Here is an 18175-nt window from a genome sequence, read left to right as displayed (position 1 = left end):
AATAGTTGGTAAGGGGTGGTGGGGAATAGCTTTCCAAAGTGACGGATGAAACTATCTGAGGCATGGACATGGATGTAGCATTGAAGGGGAGGCTAGTGGTAGGCCCTTGTGCAATAGCAACACCGCAAGCTCCTAAAGGAAATGAGGCCTAAGTATTTTGGCTACTAACAAAGGGATTGATAGTGATGTTGGGTGGGATGGAAGATGAGGTATTTGACCCTAGTGGTGGCATTCCAGTAGTAAATGGACTAGATGTGTTGTGAGATGGAAGGGAAAATATAGTGTTGTTGGATGTAAAAGGGGGATTTTGTGAAGTAGGGGATGAGTGGTGGAAGTAGATGTAGATGATACACTTGGGGTTGGCTGAGATCTAGTATGTGCTAAGGGTTGAGTGAGGATAGGATGGGTGTTTTGTGGAATGGGAGCAGTCACTTGGGTTGAGGGTATATTCGGGTCTACAGGTTCTATCTGTGGTGGTTGGTACCCATTGTTGTGTGAGGAGAAATGATCATAAGGGCCAGATGACCCTATGGATGGTGGTTGCCACCCAAACAGGGGATTTGTGGGATCAATAATGTTGGGAGGTGGTGGACATCTAAACTCAAAGGCACCAACATTGTCCCTTCTAAAATTTTCCATGATGGTTTCCTTGTTTCGATCTATGATGGCATTAACAATGGTTGCATGGCCAAGTTGGTTCATGAAAGCATCAATATCTATTTAGAGAGTTATGGTGGTGGATTTGGTGTTGTCATTGAAACTATGGGGTAGGGTTGAGCCCAAGTTGTGCTACTGCTATTACTAGGATCCATATCCTTCTTTTTCTGTGTTTTCTTACCAAAATGCATGGTGGGTGGCATGAAAGGATAATTTCCCTAACAATGAAATGCAAGAAGGATGATGCTAATGTTAGTTTGTCGTGATTGATCAAGAAAGTACTATATATAAAAAATTGGGCCCTATTTTAATGAGATTTTTGGCCGACATGTAATTATGAATTATAACCCTAAAGTAGTTTAATACTTGTATAAACAGGGCTTAGGGTTAAGCATTGTTTCATAAGGTGATGTGAAAATTGGTTCTTGCAGCAGTATTGAGCTATAAAGGATTATGGATTGTAATCAGGTTGTAATCACTGGATCATCAAAATATTGGACTTTCTATTTGGTGGATGTAGCCTAGGGTTTGGGTGAACCATGTTAAATCTTGGTGTCTTGTGTTCTTTTCTGTGTGATCTATTATTTTTTGATATTGGTTATATTTGCATGTAATTGTTATTTCTATCTATGGTTTAATCCTAACAAGTGGTATTAGAGCAAGGTTATTTTTTTAGTTATTCTCTATAGGAAAGTCTCATGGTTGAGTGAGAGCAATGGCAAATGAGGATAAACTGAGGGTTGATAGGTTTAATGAGCAAAACTTTCAATTATGGAAGATGCAAATGGAAGACTATCTATATCAAAAGGATTTATAGAAGCCATTGGAAGGCAAAGCCAAGAATTAGAGATCTATGTCAAATAATGAATGGGATCTATTGGATAGAAAGGCACTTGGAAGCATTCGATTATGCCTAGCACCATCGGTGGCATTTAATATTACAAAAGCAAACACAACAGAATTGGTGCAAAATTTAGTGACACTGTATGAAAGCCCTCCACTTCAAACAAGGTATTTCTCATGAACCATTTATTTAATATGAAAATGGAAGAAGGTGGATCTATTGTATATTATTTAAATGAGTTTAATACTATTACTAGTTAGTTATCTTCTGTAGGTATCAATTTTGATGAAGAAATTAGGGCTCTCTTGATTTTGTGTACTTTGCCTAAACGCTAGAATGGCTTGGTAATAGTTGTGAGTAATTTTGTTCCTGGATCTAGTATCCTAAAATATGATGATGTGATTGGTGTTATTTTGAGTGAGGAAACTCATAGGAAAACCTCAAGTGGATCTACATCTGGAACTACTTTAAATGCACAAAGCAGGGGCAGAATGACTGAGAGAGGAAGTAACTCCATAAATCATAGGAAATCAAGAGAAAACTCAAAGGGTAGGAGGTCTCAATTGAGAGGACCAAATGACTGATGGTACTATAGGAAACCAAGGCATAAAAAGAAATATTGTTGGAATTGAAAGAATGATGAAGGAGATAAACCAAATGGAGAGAAGGAGACAAATGTGGTAAGTAACAAATATAAAGAGGATGCTTTGCTTCTATCTTTAGAAAGTGTTGATGATTTCTAGATTTTAGATTTTGGTGCTTCATTTCATGCTATACCCCATAGAGGTTATTTCATTGATTATGTTTAAGGGGATTTTGGGCTTGTTTATTTGAGGGATAATGAACCCTGTCAAATTGTTGGAAAGGGAAAAATTAAGATTAAGTTGTAGAATGGGAATCATTGGCTACTACATGAGGTAAGACATGTTCCAAGGCTAAGTAGGAATTTAATTTCAAAAGGGCAACTCAGTGATGAGGGTTGTGTAGTTACTTTTAATGATAAAAATTGGAAAGTTTCAAAAGTTTCCCTTGTAGTAGAAAATGGTGTGAAAGTAGGAACCTCATGTCTTTGTACAGGTCATATTGTTCCTTCTACTTTAATTGTTTCAGAGAGAAATGAATGTTCAGGAATAGTTGTTGCAATTGAGCAGGGAGAACAAATAGTTGTTGTAAATTTTGATACAACATTGTGTACAACAAACTTGGGCACATGAATGAGAAAGCTATGAAATTAATTCACTAAAAGAAATTTTTACCAGGTCTAAAATGTGTTAATATGGATTTTGGTGAAAGTTGTGTATGGAAAACAAAAGAGAGTGAGTTTTGTGAAGACTGGAAAGGAAAACAAAAAGGAGAAATTACAGTTTGTGCATACTGATGTATGGGGACCGACTCAAGTATCTTCGCTTGGTGGCTCTCTTTGTTATGTTACATTTATTAATGATGCAACTAGAAAAGTATGGCTTTATTTCCTTAGAAAAAATCTAATGTATTTCAAACTTTTAAGAAATGGAAATGCTTGGTTGAAAATTAGATTGGTAAGAAATTAAAATGTCTCAGATCTGATAATGGTGGTGAGTATTGTAGTTATGAATTTGAAGATTATTGCTCCACTAATGGAATTCGTAGATAGAAAACTATTCCAAGAACTCCACAGGAAAATGGAGTGGCTAAACACATGAACAGGACTATAATGGAGTGCACAAGGAGCATGAGCTTACATGTTGGGTTGCCCTTACACATGTGGGTAGAGGCTATCAATACTATTGTATATTTGAATAATAGAGGTCCCTCTACTCCTTTAGGTTGTGGTATTCTAGAGGAAGCATGGACTGGTAAGAAGGTGAGTTATTCTTTTCTCAAGACATTTGGTTGTGAAACTTTTTCTCATATAGATTCTAAAAATAGAACCAAGCTAGAAGCTAAGACAAAGAAATGTGTATTTTTTGGATATGGCATTAATGAATTTGGTTATAGGCTTTGAGATTTTGAAAATCATAAAATTGTAAGAAGCGGGGATGTCATATTCAATGAGAAAGTGTTGTACAAAGATCTGTTGCAACAACATGAGAAGAAAGAAGATGATTATGTAGTGTTGAATGATACTCCAAAAGCTTATTTTCCAACCACTCCTCATCACATGCAACAACCGCAACAATAAATACCACACACACCAGTGAATGTTAGATGGTCAACAAGGTAAATTAGACCTTCAGAAAGATTTTCTCCCTCTTTGTATTCTATTTTATTAACAAATTTTGGTGAACCTAAATGTTATCATGAAGTTGTGCAGGTGGATACTAAGCTTCAGTGGGAGTCTGCAATGAAAGATGAAATGGACTCTTTTCTAAAGAATAAGACATGGGATTTATGCAAGTACCTGTAGGTAAAAAGGCCTTACAAAATAAGTGGGTTTATAGGTTGAAAGAAGAGGAAGGAGGTAAGAAAAGATTTAAAGCTAGGTTAGTTGTAAAAAGATTTGCACAAAAAAAAGGAATTGATTTTGATGAGATATTTTCTCCTATTGTTAACATGACTTCTATCTGTATAATTTTAAGTATTGTGGCTACTAAAGATTTACATTTAGAGCTGCTTGATGTTAAAAAAACCTTCCTTCATGATGATGTATGTTATGGTATGTACAAGGCCAGATATTGCACATGCACTGGGAGTTGTTAGCAGGTATCTGAGTCATCCAGGAATTGAGCATTGGAATGCAATCAAATGGATTCTCATATATTTGAGAGGAGCATCCACTAAGTGTTTACACTTTGGGAGCACTACTACTAATTTATAGGGCTATGGTGACTCAGATTTGGCAGGGGATATTGATACTAGGCAAAGTACTATAGGTTATGTCTTTACTATTGGTGGGGTAGCCGTGAGCTAGGTTTCTAGGTTATAGAAGGTTAATGATTTATCCACTATAGAGGTAGAGTATGTAGTTGCTATAGAGGTAGCCAAGGAGATGATATGGCTACAGTTCTTCTTGAAAGAATTGGGACAACCTCAGAAGGATAATTACTTGTTTACAAATAGTCAGAGTTCCATTCATCTTGCAAAGAATTTAGCTCTACATTCAAAGACCAAACACATACAATTGCAGTACCATTTCATTCGATCAATTTTGGAGGATGGACAATTAAAGTTGGACAAGATGCATATAGCTAACAATCCAGTAGATATGTTTACAAAGGTAGTAACAAGGGAGAAGTTGAACTCCTGTTTAGCTTCAGTTGGTCTTTGAGACTAAACATTATTAAAAGAACAGTAGAGTCTAGGGTGATTTGATCTAGTGGGAATCTCATGAAGTAGTGGCATAGCTACAGGATTAGTCTCCAAGTGCGAGATTGTTGTTTAGTGTGGAGCTTGATCATTCCCAAAGTGGGAGATTATTAGTTTGTGGTGATTGATTAGGAAAGTAGTGTACATACTTTATAAATTCTTTGGGGCTCAGTGCATCACCCTAAAAAAAAGTTTGGGCCCTATTTTATTAGGATTTTGGGCCGACATGTAATTATTAATTATAACCCTAAAATAGTTTAATACTTGTATAAAAAGGGCTTAGGGTTAGGCATTGTCTCATAAGGTGATGTGAAAATTTTTTCTTGCTATGGTATTTAGCTATAAGGGATTATAGATTGTAATCAGGTTGTAATCACTAGATCGTAAAAATATTGGACTGCTATTTGGTGGATGTAGCCTAGGGTTGCATGAACCACATTAAATCTTGGTATCTTGTGTTCTTTTTTGTATGATCTATTATTTTTTGATATTGGTTATATTTGCATGTAATTGTTATTTATATCTATGGTTTAATCCTAACAGCTAAGTGTACATGACAAAGTGATTTTCCTAAGTGTGACTAGGGTGGACTGGTTTCTTGAGATGCAACCAAAAGTAGGTCCAAGTAATTTTAATGATACCTTAGGAACCTAAATGATATGGTACTAAATGAAGGAGACTATGTTTCTATTGTCACTTAGGTTTGCACCCTTTTCCAAAGCCTATGCATGAGGACAACCTAGTGAAACATGGAAACAACCTCCACATTGTGGGACTTGAACTATGAGGTTGAGTCTCCGGAGAAGACTGGCTTCCTCTTACTATCAGGATGCACCTAACTACTCTTGGAGAGGAAAAGGGAGAAGGAAAGCATGAAAGAAAATCTACCTAATCTAATCTAAAGAGGTCATGCACCAAAATATAGTGTTCGGACCAAACTCTGCCCATATATGCACTATTGAACCAGAATGAAACTAAGCATATACACATTCAAAATTTCTTTAATCTAATAATCACATGTAGATTAGAAGAACAAGATGAATGACACAAGGAAAGAGAGATTCACTTATATTATCATCTATAGGCCAAAGAGATACAGTCATGCAGATTATAGATCTCTACAAAACACCAGTAAGAGGTAAAGAGTTCTTGCACTTTCATACCAATGGCTGAAGGAGATAAGACAGAAAATCATGTGGTTCAAAGGAAAAGGAAATCTTACACTAGAATTGTAGGGCAATAGTAGAGAACAATAGAGAATGATCGACCTTTACAAAATTCACAAAAATTGCCTTTATAGTTCAGGCATAACTGAGATTTTCCCTCCAAAACCATCTTGCAACCACCGCCATCAAGGCTCTGCCAAGAACAATCATGGGGATTTGAAGAAATCTAATCTAAGTATACCTTTAGGTACCATGAAATTTGACCACCTCGTAGGAGTCCTACATAGTTGACCATCTCTTTCATTACTAACCGTGCCACCTTGCAAACCTGACTGTGACAGTCACATTAACTGCCAGCGCGTCAAATTGTTATTGCCTCCACCAAACCCACTAGGACATGTATCACTAAGCCACTATGTCACTATGCATATCCTCTGAGAAATTTTCCATAGTGAGATAACACCCACCATGGATCTAGACAGATCTGATGATTGGGAAGACTCATCGAATTATAGCACTTTTTCGTTAAAACTTTTGAGCCCACGAACCACCTCAGCATACCTGGCATCTAACTTAGCCCGAACTGGTACCATCCCTATAGTTTCATAACATTCAGCCCCACCCTACTATATGTCAGTGAGGCACTATGTCGCTATGGGTAATATTCTTGTAGCTGCCCATAGCGAGATAGCACCCACTGTTGATCCAAATTGATCCAAGGGTGAGGAAACTGAATCTTACCTAATAGTATGCCAACCAATAGAAACTGGCCATGTGCCAACTTGTTTAAAAAATCCTCATTGCTGATATCCAACGGGGCATACCTGGAACCCACCTTCCTTCTAATGTCGCTGACGTATCATTTTCCATCTGGGAACTATGTCACTAAAGGCAAGGAATACAAATTTTTTGATAGCACCATAGCGCCCACCGTGGATGGATCAAAACTCGACGCTAGAGAAATAGCAAGGAAAAGGAGCACCCACCTAACACACGGCCAAAAGGCACTATGTCACTATGGTAAAGCACCGTGCAACTTCTCATAGTGAGATAGTGCCAGCTGTAGATATCGTTTGATTTGATGATCATGAATTTGCGAGCCTGCAAAACATTAAAATGCGTAGGGAAGAAATATCATAAGGTTAGCATTTAATTTTTTTGATATTCTTGGGGTATTTAAAATAACATTAAACTAAGAAATGACTGTTCGGTAGGCAGTATTTAAAATTCAAAAAAATTGGTGGGGGGGCACAATATGTAACATTTCTGGCAACTCACAGGGGATGCTAGCCTGCTATGCATAAGACCAGTGGCCTAAAGCATCCATTGGGCTACAGAGTGGAAAGATGTATATTCTGAGCACTGTGAAACTCTAACCCCACCTCTGAGAGGAAAACCTTGAAACCCTTATCTCTGCAACTAGAACTAGAGATGAAAGCTCCTCCTTTGTACCCTTCAAAATTTCAAAACTTGCTATCTCATGGAGACAATCCTATGCTCGTGCACTTCTTGGAAAAGCAAGGAACAAACTAGAAATGAAACTAAGCTAACTATGTACATGGAATCTCAAACCCTCATTAGAAGCATGGCTTGAGATAAATCCCATTGACTGGGATGGGCAAAATTTCACCACTAGGCCTGCTTAACTAAAAAGCATTGGCTTGCTTACAACTTTCAATCAGATATGGACCACTCCATAATGCATCAAACTTTGAGTGTCTTCCTATTTTTGCCCTATCCGCATCCCATTTCATAACCAAATCTCCTTCCCTAAAGATTCTAACCCTAACCTTCCTGTTAAAACTCTTTTTTACTTGCTATTGGTGTGTCTCTAGGGTCTGCATAGCTTTATTTCTCTTCTCTTCCAGCTCCATCAACTGATGAGTCTAAAAAATGCATTTATTTTTTTATGTTTAAGATACTTTGTGATACTCTATTTATCCTTGTTTTAACACTTATAAGCCTATGTTTGATAAACCTTTGATGATTTATGGGGTAGAAAAACTATGTCATCCTTTGCCTAAATTATATCTAATATGCAGTATTTCATATAAATATCCAAATGTGCGTTCTTTTGCTTGAATTTAGTTTGATGGATGTTTATTTTCAAATATGTCTTATATCATAACTAACCTGGTGATAAGGATTAAAGGATGAGCAGAAGAATCCAGAAGTTGGTTGCCGACAGCATTCAAGGAGAAACGAGCATCAAGGAACAACCACAAAAAGGAAGTTATAGCCACTCTAGGAAACATGGCAGCGAATAAGGAGGAGTTTTTATGAGCCATTACCTTCTCTACATTTACATTGTAACAAGTGGATGTCATGACTTCATTGCTCCCTCCTCAATTTCGTTATCCTTCCTTTCCGCTTTTAGTTGTTCTCCTATATTCTCTCCTGTGGACTTAACTTATAATAGTTACTTTTCTGTTATGTAATAAAGAGTAGATTCCCTATATATGTCGGGATCGACTCCTGTGTGCGAATTTTTTAATTTTTTAGTTTTTAGTTTTAGTTTTTGGTTTTGATAAGTTTTATTGAGTAAGAGAGAACACTGATTCACAGTTTGTTGTAGTTGTGTTTTACAATTCTGAATTATGTAATGATTGATTAATGAAATCAATTAGTTATCTTTAGTTTCTATCCTACGTTGGTAGATTAGAGAAGCCAACCAAGGGGGCCCACTTGGAAGGTGGATTAGATTAGGATAGAATAGATTCATTTTACTAAGCATTAGCAGTATTTTAAGTAAGACATAGCTAGTTAATTCCTTCCTGTAGCATCACACTTCATGAACGTTCCTGCAGCATCCACGAGAATAGTCTAATGGATGAGTCAAGATGGAATCTTTGTTATCTTGTCATTGTGCTTTCAACATTCATAGATTTAGTAGTTTCCTTTCTATAGCAGTAGTATAGTTTCCTTCCTTTGCATTTTTACTTTCCTGCAGCACAAGCATAATGACTCATCAAGGTACCTAGTGCACATACTGTGCTGACCATTTCAAGTATACGTCCCTGGGTTGACAATCTAAATGCACCTCATGGTAGGGGAAAAGTAGTCCTTAGCTTGAATAGATTATTCCTAAGATAGGCCTAGCACATGACTATGGAACACCTATTGTGAGGCGGTTCATTTTTGGCATCATTGCTAGGGATGGTGTCAAGCTAGGAGTATTTTTGAGTCATAGTTTTTAGATTAGGTTCTTTTTACCAGTGTGAAAATTTTAGTTGCATGCATCGAAGAGGAAGATGACGAGATGAATATGGTAGATTTCTTCCACAGGGATCTGTTAATTTGAATGAAGAAGTTGAAGAAGAAGTTGAGTTGCCCTTTGAAGACACAAGTCCTATTTTCTGCACAGTATCATCATCAAGAGCTGAATCCCTAGATATATCTAGTCTCCAGCCTTTCACTGAAATATTGACCAATTTTCTTGATAACACTACCTTGAATCCACCAGTTGTTAATCACCTAGTGCCTAACCTTCCTTTTCAGTAGCAACCTCATAATCTAGTCCCACCAGTCATGGCACAACCGACTTTTCCATTTCCACTTCCAAGTCTCATAACCAATGCCAATCTCAAGAATATACCTCCCACTACTCTTTCGAAGTTCTATGGCCTTGCAACTGAAGACCCCGATACCTTCTTGTTTGAGTTCGACATCCTTTGTCATAGTTTCAACTAAAACATTGATGCCCATAAGCTTAAATTATTTCCAGCCACATTGAAAGAATCAGCTTTATGATGGTTCATGGGCTTAGGAGCCAATGCAGTTGTAAATTGGGATGAAATGCAAGCCTTGTTTTTGGAAAAATATAAAGAATATTGCAAAGCATCTAGCACAAGAGGAGATGATATCTTTAGGATATCACAGAAGGAGGAAGAGACATTAGAAGACTATGTTTCTCAGTTTTTATATACACTACAAAAGAATCTTCAACACACATTGTCTGAAGATTCCCAAAAACTAGTCTTTCTAAGAGGAGTGAATGAAGACTATTTGGAAGCATTGGACCTGATGGCCGGTGGAGATGTATATCAAGCTCAATGGGATGACCTCAAAAAGATATGTCAGAACTACTCAAGGTAAACCATGAAGAAAGGTCAAGGACCTCGTTCTACGATTACAAAAGGAATTAGTCAAGGCATTTCAAAACTTGAAATATCCAATTTGTTGTCAAATTTCAAACAAGACATCAGTAATGATGTCACTACGCAATTGGATACAATGACTGCAAAAAAGAAGCAAGCAGAGGCTGAGTTACAACTAGCTGAGTACTGTCCTCATTGCCGAAAGCAAAAGAAGGATTGCCACTGTAAATTGGTTGCAAGCATGGAGAACCAACATCTTCCAACTAAATATGTAAAGATAGATGGGGATGATGAGCAAGTATTCTTTGTTGCTCAATGCCGACCATGGGCTCAATGTCAAGGTATGCCTCAAGACCCCTTGCAAAATTTAAATTTATATGGTAATCAATGGCAAAATTGCAATACCCAAGGTCGTCCACAAAACCAACCCAATTGGAATAATGCTGGGCAAAATAACCTACAACAGTCTCGATGGTCTCAAAATTTCTAACAACCTTGGTTTAACCAGTAGAATAACCAATGGCCCCAAAACCAATGGCAACCACCCCAAGGGAATTGGCAATTTCCAAACCAAGGGAATTGGCAATCTCTAAACCAATGGAAGGGATCTCAACAATGTCCTAACCAAAATACTAGTGTTCCACAATTACCCTCTCCAGCTCAATAACCTGCTTTAATGCCACCACCTATAAATAGTGGACCTCAAAAGCAAACACAACTACCTACACAGCCTCAGCCAAATCCAAATAGCAAACCACAGCAGCCCATGTATAGTACTAATACCCAGCAGTACCCTGCTTATGCCCTAGATGTCGCAGATATACATTTGAGATCTAGAACGACCTTACCAGCACCAAGGCCACCTCTTATAACTTAAGTATCAGACTCTCCTGTAGCATCAAACTAATGTTACCATACCAATACTAGATCAACCAGCAATAGAGCCTCCTTTTCCAGACCAACTAATACAAAAGGAACAAAGCAAGGAACAACCCTTTGGCATTGTTAACCAGTTGAAAAATATGCATGTCTGAATACCTTTATTTCAAGCTATTAAGGACATTCTTGCTTATGAAAAAGCTATAAGGGAAGCTTTTCTAAAGAAACCTAGAAAGAAGAAGAAGGATCCTACCATAGTTCATGTTGTTGGACATTTAGCTAATATTATGTTAGGAAGAGTGATTACACCAAAATATTCTAACCCAGGGAGTCAAGTAGTAAGTGTTAGCATCAATGGTCAATTTGCTAAAAATAACTTAATAGATTTGGGAGCTGCTATAAATGTGATGACTAAAGAAACCATGAAAAAGTTACAAATAGAAGGATTAAAGCCCACACCAACTATTCTGCAGCTTGTAGATAAATCCATTGTCACTCCTAATGGAATGATAGAAAATATTGTTGTGACCTTAGATTCCCTAGAATATCCTGCGAAATTCACAATTTTGTCCCCTAAAGCAAACCTATCTGGCTATCCAGTCATTCTAGGTAGACCATGGTTGGCCACAGCTGATGCAAACATAAATTGCAGATCAGGGAATATGACCATATCAAATGGCCAAGCAACCAAGCAATTTGATCTATATCCTCCTGCATAACCATTACCAGATTTGAGTACATCTTTTTGGCCAGATTTAGGAGATGAAGAAGTAGAGATAAATTCCATAGTACAACTTATGATGTTACATAGGAAATCTTTTCTAAAGTTGCAAGAAGAAGATTCAGTAATCCAGAGCATCCTTACCAACACCTGTGTGGTAGGAGAAGATGTGTCTGAAAGCTCTGTATTAGAATTGATTACATATGAGGAGTGTGATACAAGTTGTACTTTACTTAAGGAACCTGAAAATCTTTGTTCACTACTTCCCTGTGAAGTAGAAGGAAGCCCAATCTCTAAAATTGCTATGGTAGAATCCACTATTCCTATTGAACTGAGTAAAGGCCATAAACTACATGTTAACCCCAAATTGACATCCATACAGATTGAACAATTAAAAGAATTTCTTCAGAAGCATGAGAAGACTTTTGCTTGGGATTATGATGATATGAAAGGATTAAGCCCTACACTGTGTACCCATAGGATATACATTAATGAAGGTTGTCTACCACTTCGTCAACCTCAAAGGAGGATAAATCCAAGCCTCAAAGAAATAGTCAAAATAGAATTGCAGAAACTGCTTGATGTTGGCTTTATCTATCCTATATCTGATAGTAAATGGGTATCACCGCTAGTTATAGTACCTAAGAAAGGAGGAAAATGGAGAATTTGTATAGATTATAGGGAGTTGAATAAGGCTACTAAAAAGGATCATTTTCCTTTACCCTTCATAGATCAAGTTTTGGATACACTAGCTGGAAAGAAGTACTTCTCCTTTTTAGATGGATACAGTGGCTATAATCAAAATAGTATTGCTCTTGAAGACTAAGATAAAACTACATTTACCTGTCCATGGGGTACTTTTGCATACTTTTTTTTACCATTTGGTCTTTGTAATGCTCCTGCAACGTTTCAACAGGTTGTAATTAGCATTTTTGCTAATATATCACATGATTGTATGGAAATCTATATGGATGACTTTACAACATTTGGAGTTACTTTTGAAGAAGCAATGATAAATCTTGAAAAAGTTTTGGTAAGATGTCAAGAACATAATTTGGCACTAAATAGTGAAAAGTGTTTCATGCTCCTGCAAGAGGGTGTGGTACTTGGTCATTTCATATCTACTGCAAGTATACAAGTAGAACCAGCTAAAATTGAGGTAATTCAAACATTACCCATACCCACTAAATTAAAAGATATCAGATCTTTTCTGGGACATGCTGGATATTACAGGCATTTTATAAAAGACTTCAGTAAAATAGCCAGTCCCTTGTATAAGTTGCTTACAAAAGAAGCTAAATTCAAATGGACACCTAAGTGTGATAAAGCTTTCTTGTAGGTTAAGAAACTTTTGACTACAACCCCAATTTTACAAGGCCTTGATTGGAACCTACCTTTTCACATATATACAGATGCTTCTTATTATGCCATAGGAGCAGTTTTAGCACAGAAACACTCAAATCTTGAGAATACCATTTATTATATTAGTAAGAGTTTTCATGGTCCAGAACTGAATTACACAGTGACTAAAAAAGAATTGTTAGCAGTAGTCTATGCTCTAAATAAATTTTGGCATTACATCACAGGTTATCCTATCTATGTTCATACTGATCATGCAGCAATCAAGTATCTCATGAACAAACCTGCTATAACTGGTAGGTTAGCAAGATGGTTACTATTGTTACAATATTTTGACATAACCATAGTAGATAAGCCTAAAAAACAAATGTCATAGCTGATTATTTGTCAAGAATCAATCATCATGATACTAACACTACTCTGGTAGATGATGCATTTCCATATGAACATTTGTTTCATATTGCTATTAAAGTTCCATGTTATGCAGATATTGCTAACTAAATTGCAACTAATAAGACACCAACGCATTTTTCTTATAAGGAGAGAAAGCTGCTCATACAAAAAAGCTTCCATTTCTCATGCATAGACAATTTTTTGTTCTATACTGGACCTGATCAAGTTATGCGCAGATGTGTAAGAGAAGATGAGACATATGATATTTTGCATGCATGTCATAATGAGCCCTACGGAGGACATTTTGCAGCCAAAAGAACAACTTTCAAAATCTTAGCCACTGGTTACTATTGGCCTACCCTTCATAAAGATGCCATCAATTATACAAGGAAGTGTGACCAATGCCAAAGAATGGGTCGCCCAACCAAAACAGATGAAATGCCTCTGAACCCTCAAATGGTGTTAACACCATTTGACAAATGGGGAATGGACTTCATCGGTCCTATTGATCCTCCATCCAATGGGAAGTCTTATATTCTGGTTTGTATTGACTACCTCACCAAATGGGTTGAGGTTAAGGCTATGAAACATGCCCGTGATGAAAAACTTGTCAAATTCTTGTATGAAGAGAATAAAGAATTGGTTACTGAATAAGGCACACAGTTTACTTCTAACTTGATTTCAGAATTGATGAACAGTATAACATCAGGCATCGCAGATCCAGTCCTTGTCATCCACAAGCCAATGGACAAGCAAAAGTTACCAACCATGAGCTGGAAAATATTTTAACTAAAACAGTCCATTTGCATCATTGGGATTGGACCAGCCGATTACAAGAAGTTGTTTGGGCTTATAGAATAACTTGGAAAATCACTATCGGATTCAAACCATTTGAGCTTTTGTATGAGAAAGTGGCAATGCTTCCAATTGAATTTGAACACAAGACTTTAAGAATAGCCTTGACCTTAGATATTGATCTTCCTGCAGCACAAAGAGAATGTCTCCTGCATCTTAATTCTTTGGATGAAATGCACAAGACCACTTTAGAACATACTGAACTGGTATAAAAATAGAGAAAACATTGGCATGATTCTCATATCCTCAACAAATAGTTCAAAGCTGGTGACTGGGCATTATTGTATGATTCTCGCTTCAAGGAAATGCCAGGGAAGCTGCAGACGCGATGGTTAGGACCATATCAAATCATCCATGTCTTTGACAATGGAACAGTTCAACTAACCACAATTGATGATATGCATTTCAAAATGTTGATCAATGGTCATCGACTTAAACTTTACAAACAGCCTCAAATAAAAGCCGAGCTCATGCAACAGTTCGAACAACCGGATCCAACAACAACTCAAGTATCTCTTCCTGCAGCCGAAGGTGAAAACCTTCCACCTGCTCTTCTTCAACATTAATTCTAATTTGTATGTCCATAATAATAACTTTATGTTTGCATAAAGTCCATTTTCTTTTCATGATATTTCTTTCCATTCATATCTTAATCTTCCATCCACCCACCTCACTCCATTTCTTAATCTTCCATCCACTCACTATTCTTCAAATAATTATGGCGTATTCTAGTCCCTAACCCATACTAGTCTGACACGTGAGGACACTTGTCATAAAATTAGCAGGGGGTAGGGGAGTGTCCTACTATCCAATGACATGCCTGATTAACTATGATTATTTTCAAAAATCTTGGCATTACCCTTTATTAATGAGAACTTTTTGCCATAAGTATGCCATGTCAAGTGTTGTACTCCCACTTTTTGAATGAATTTTTCTTTGTTTGTGCCAAATTTTTTGTGCTAAGCCATGATGTGACCTATTTTTTAAAATTTTAGCATTTAAACCATGTTTTTGGATGATTTCCACACAAATTCATGATTTACTTTACCTAAAGTTTAATTATGGCACATAACAATTGATTATGGCAATTAATGTTCCTAAAAAGAAGCGGTGAAGCATCGGAGAAATAACACAGAGTTTTGAAGTTTGCATTTAGAAAGGGAGAGGGAAACGAAGTAGCAGAAGTATCAAGAAATGGGAGGAGGTTTACAGAGAAAAGAGTCGATCGAGCACATTTTTTTTCTCTCTAATGTAGAAGCAGTAAGAAGATTCAATGCATGCAGGTGGTTAGATTATTGTTTGAATTTAACAGCATATGATGAAGAAGCAGCTGTAGAATTCACCAGGACATTTGATGAAGGTGAAGCTTCTATGTGGGGTTTGACAGTAATTGCAATAGAAGAACGAATTGCAGAAGTAACAGGGTTACCTTCTATTGGAGAGCATTATCTGAGCTCGCATGACGCTAGGTTAGCAAGGGCCTAGTTCACTACCCCACATGACCCTCCATTGGATGTTACAAAGTAGGGGTGCAAGAGATTGTCTTTGCCGACTCCATACCCTGACCTAGCAATGCATTGCATCAGGTATTTTACTTGTGAAGGCAGATTTTCTCACATACATGCACACCATTTTAAGTTTCCTAGTTGTATAAGGCACAATATTGCCATAAATTTCTCAAATTTTTTGTATAATATGTTATGTATTAGTGCGGAAGAGACTCAAAAAGGGAAAGATAATTCTGTCACTCACCATGCTTTGATCAAGTTGTTAATAGAAAGGTCTCTTAGGGATGTATCCCCTTTGACATGGGATGAATTTGTGAAATTTAAAACCTTACAACCCCAAGTTGACCCTAGTGAACGGCAGGGTGAGGAAAATGTAGTTTCCAGTAGTGAGCCTGTAGAACAAAATATTGAGGAAGCTGAAACAAAAAATGCAAAAGGGATTGAACCAAAATTTGCTTCTACTCAAGCGAATGTGCCTCCACCTAAACAAGACATTCCTAAACCCACTACTAGTCAAGCTAAAAGGAAACGGAAGTCACCAGAAGAAACCATTGCTCAACAAAAACCTAATCTTGCAATTCAGCAACAGAAGAAAACAAAGAAGGTTCCTGCAGCAACTAATCCTGCAGCAGTGATACTGAAATAGAAAAGTAGGCAAAAGAAAATAGTACAAGAAGAAAATCCTTTGGGGAGAAGCCCTAGAATGAGAGGGAAAATTTTTAAAAATCCTATATTGTCTAAAGCACCTGCTCCAGAGTCTCCTGTGTAGATCATTTCTGACCATTCTTCCCTTCACACTGAGATGACAGAAGTTTCTGGTAGTCCTCCTGCAGCATGTGAGCAAGAAATTAATGAAACCTTAATGGATTTACCAGGTGTTTCAAGCCATGAGAATGAAGTAGTTCTTGAAAGTCATGATTCGAATACTGCCTTAGTCCCCTATAAGTCAACATGGATCAAAAGTTTGGCAGAACATCTATGGCGGGAACAAAAAAAGAAAAAGGATTATGAAGAGGATAACAGTGTTGTCACCTTGATAAAACTCCTTTTCCAATTATATGGACAGCATTTATTTTCTGAAGCACTATGAAAAGAGGAGAAGAAAAGAATGAGCAAGATCATAACATCAAAAAATGAGGAGATTGAAGAATTGAAAGAACAACTAGAAAGACAGAAACAGCGAATGGAACATGCACTTAAATTAGCTAATCAAGCTCTTGCTTGCAGACCACCTTCTCGAGTATATGCTTTTTTTTTGGAAGAACAATATATTTTGTTTCAGTTGATGTTAACCCTCAGAAATGTAAATGAAAAATTCAAAACCGCACAAGAGTTTTATGGGTTGTATCAAACCTTACCACCATGGCAGAAAAATCTATTGTGTGAGTTGTATATTCATAATTTTGTCATTCCTACAGAAACTGAGTGGAATCCTTTGCTCTATATAGGAGATGTGCATTTGAAAGCTTTAATGTCATGGATGTCTAATGAGGCAAATTATGACAAACTGGTTAATTACAGAGATGAGGAGAGAACAAAACCTTTACCCTTGAGGGAAGAAAGTAAACAACCAGAAGAAATGCGTCGAGACTGGTTTACATTAACCTATGGGAAGAGTAATCTAGACATTAGAAAGAAGGTATTTGCTGCTAGAGCCAAAATATATGCCGAATATGAAAACTTGCCCTACTTTGCGTTCCAAAGAGCTATGACTAGAGTAAGAGGTAGATGGGCACGGTTACCTAATTCTCTCAAGAAATCAAAGCCACATAGTCCTATTAATTTGGAAGCAGCACTATATAGAGTTCCAATATATTTAGAACTGGGAAAGCAAGTAAGGCCAGAGCTATGGTGTCCTTTAACCATGCAACCTCCAATGCTTTTATGGCCCCTATATGATATTGATGTTGACAAACTTGATAAGTTGCAGGAAGAACATAGGCAAGAAGTATGGGAAAGAACCAGAGGATTCTATTACACCTTCAAGAGTAGTAGAAAGGGAAAGATAGAAGTTTGGGAGCTCAGATCTTTGACAAAGAAGTGTAATGCTTGAAGACAAGCATTAGTTTAGCAGGGGGTAGATGATGAGTCTAAAAAATGCCTTTATTTTGTTATGTTTAAGATACTTTATGATACTCTATTTATCCTTGTTTTAACACTTATAAGCCTATGTTTGATAAACCTTTGATGATTTATGGGGTAGAAAAACTATGTCATCCTTTGCCTAAATTATATCTAATATGCAGTATTTCATATAAATATCCAAATGTGCGTTCTTATGCTTGAATTTAGTTTGATGGATGTTTATTTGCAAATATGTCTTATATCATAACTAACCTGATGATAAGGATTAAAGGATGAGCGAAAGAATCTAGAAGTTGGTTGCCGACAGCATTCAAGGAGAAACGAGC

Source organism: Cupressus sempervirens, chromosome 3, assembly GCF_028749045.1.
Source record: "Cupressus sempervirens isolate cs-2001-9-10 chromosome 3, ASM2874904v1, whole genome shotgun sequence".
NCBI classification, from domain to species: domain Eukaryota; kingdom Viridiplantae; phylum Streptophyta; class Pinopsida; order Cupressales; family Cupressaceae; genus Cupressus; species Cupressus sempervirens.
This window is presented reverse-complemented; position numbering follows the sequence as displayed.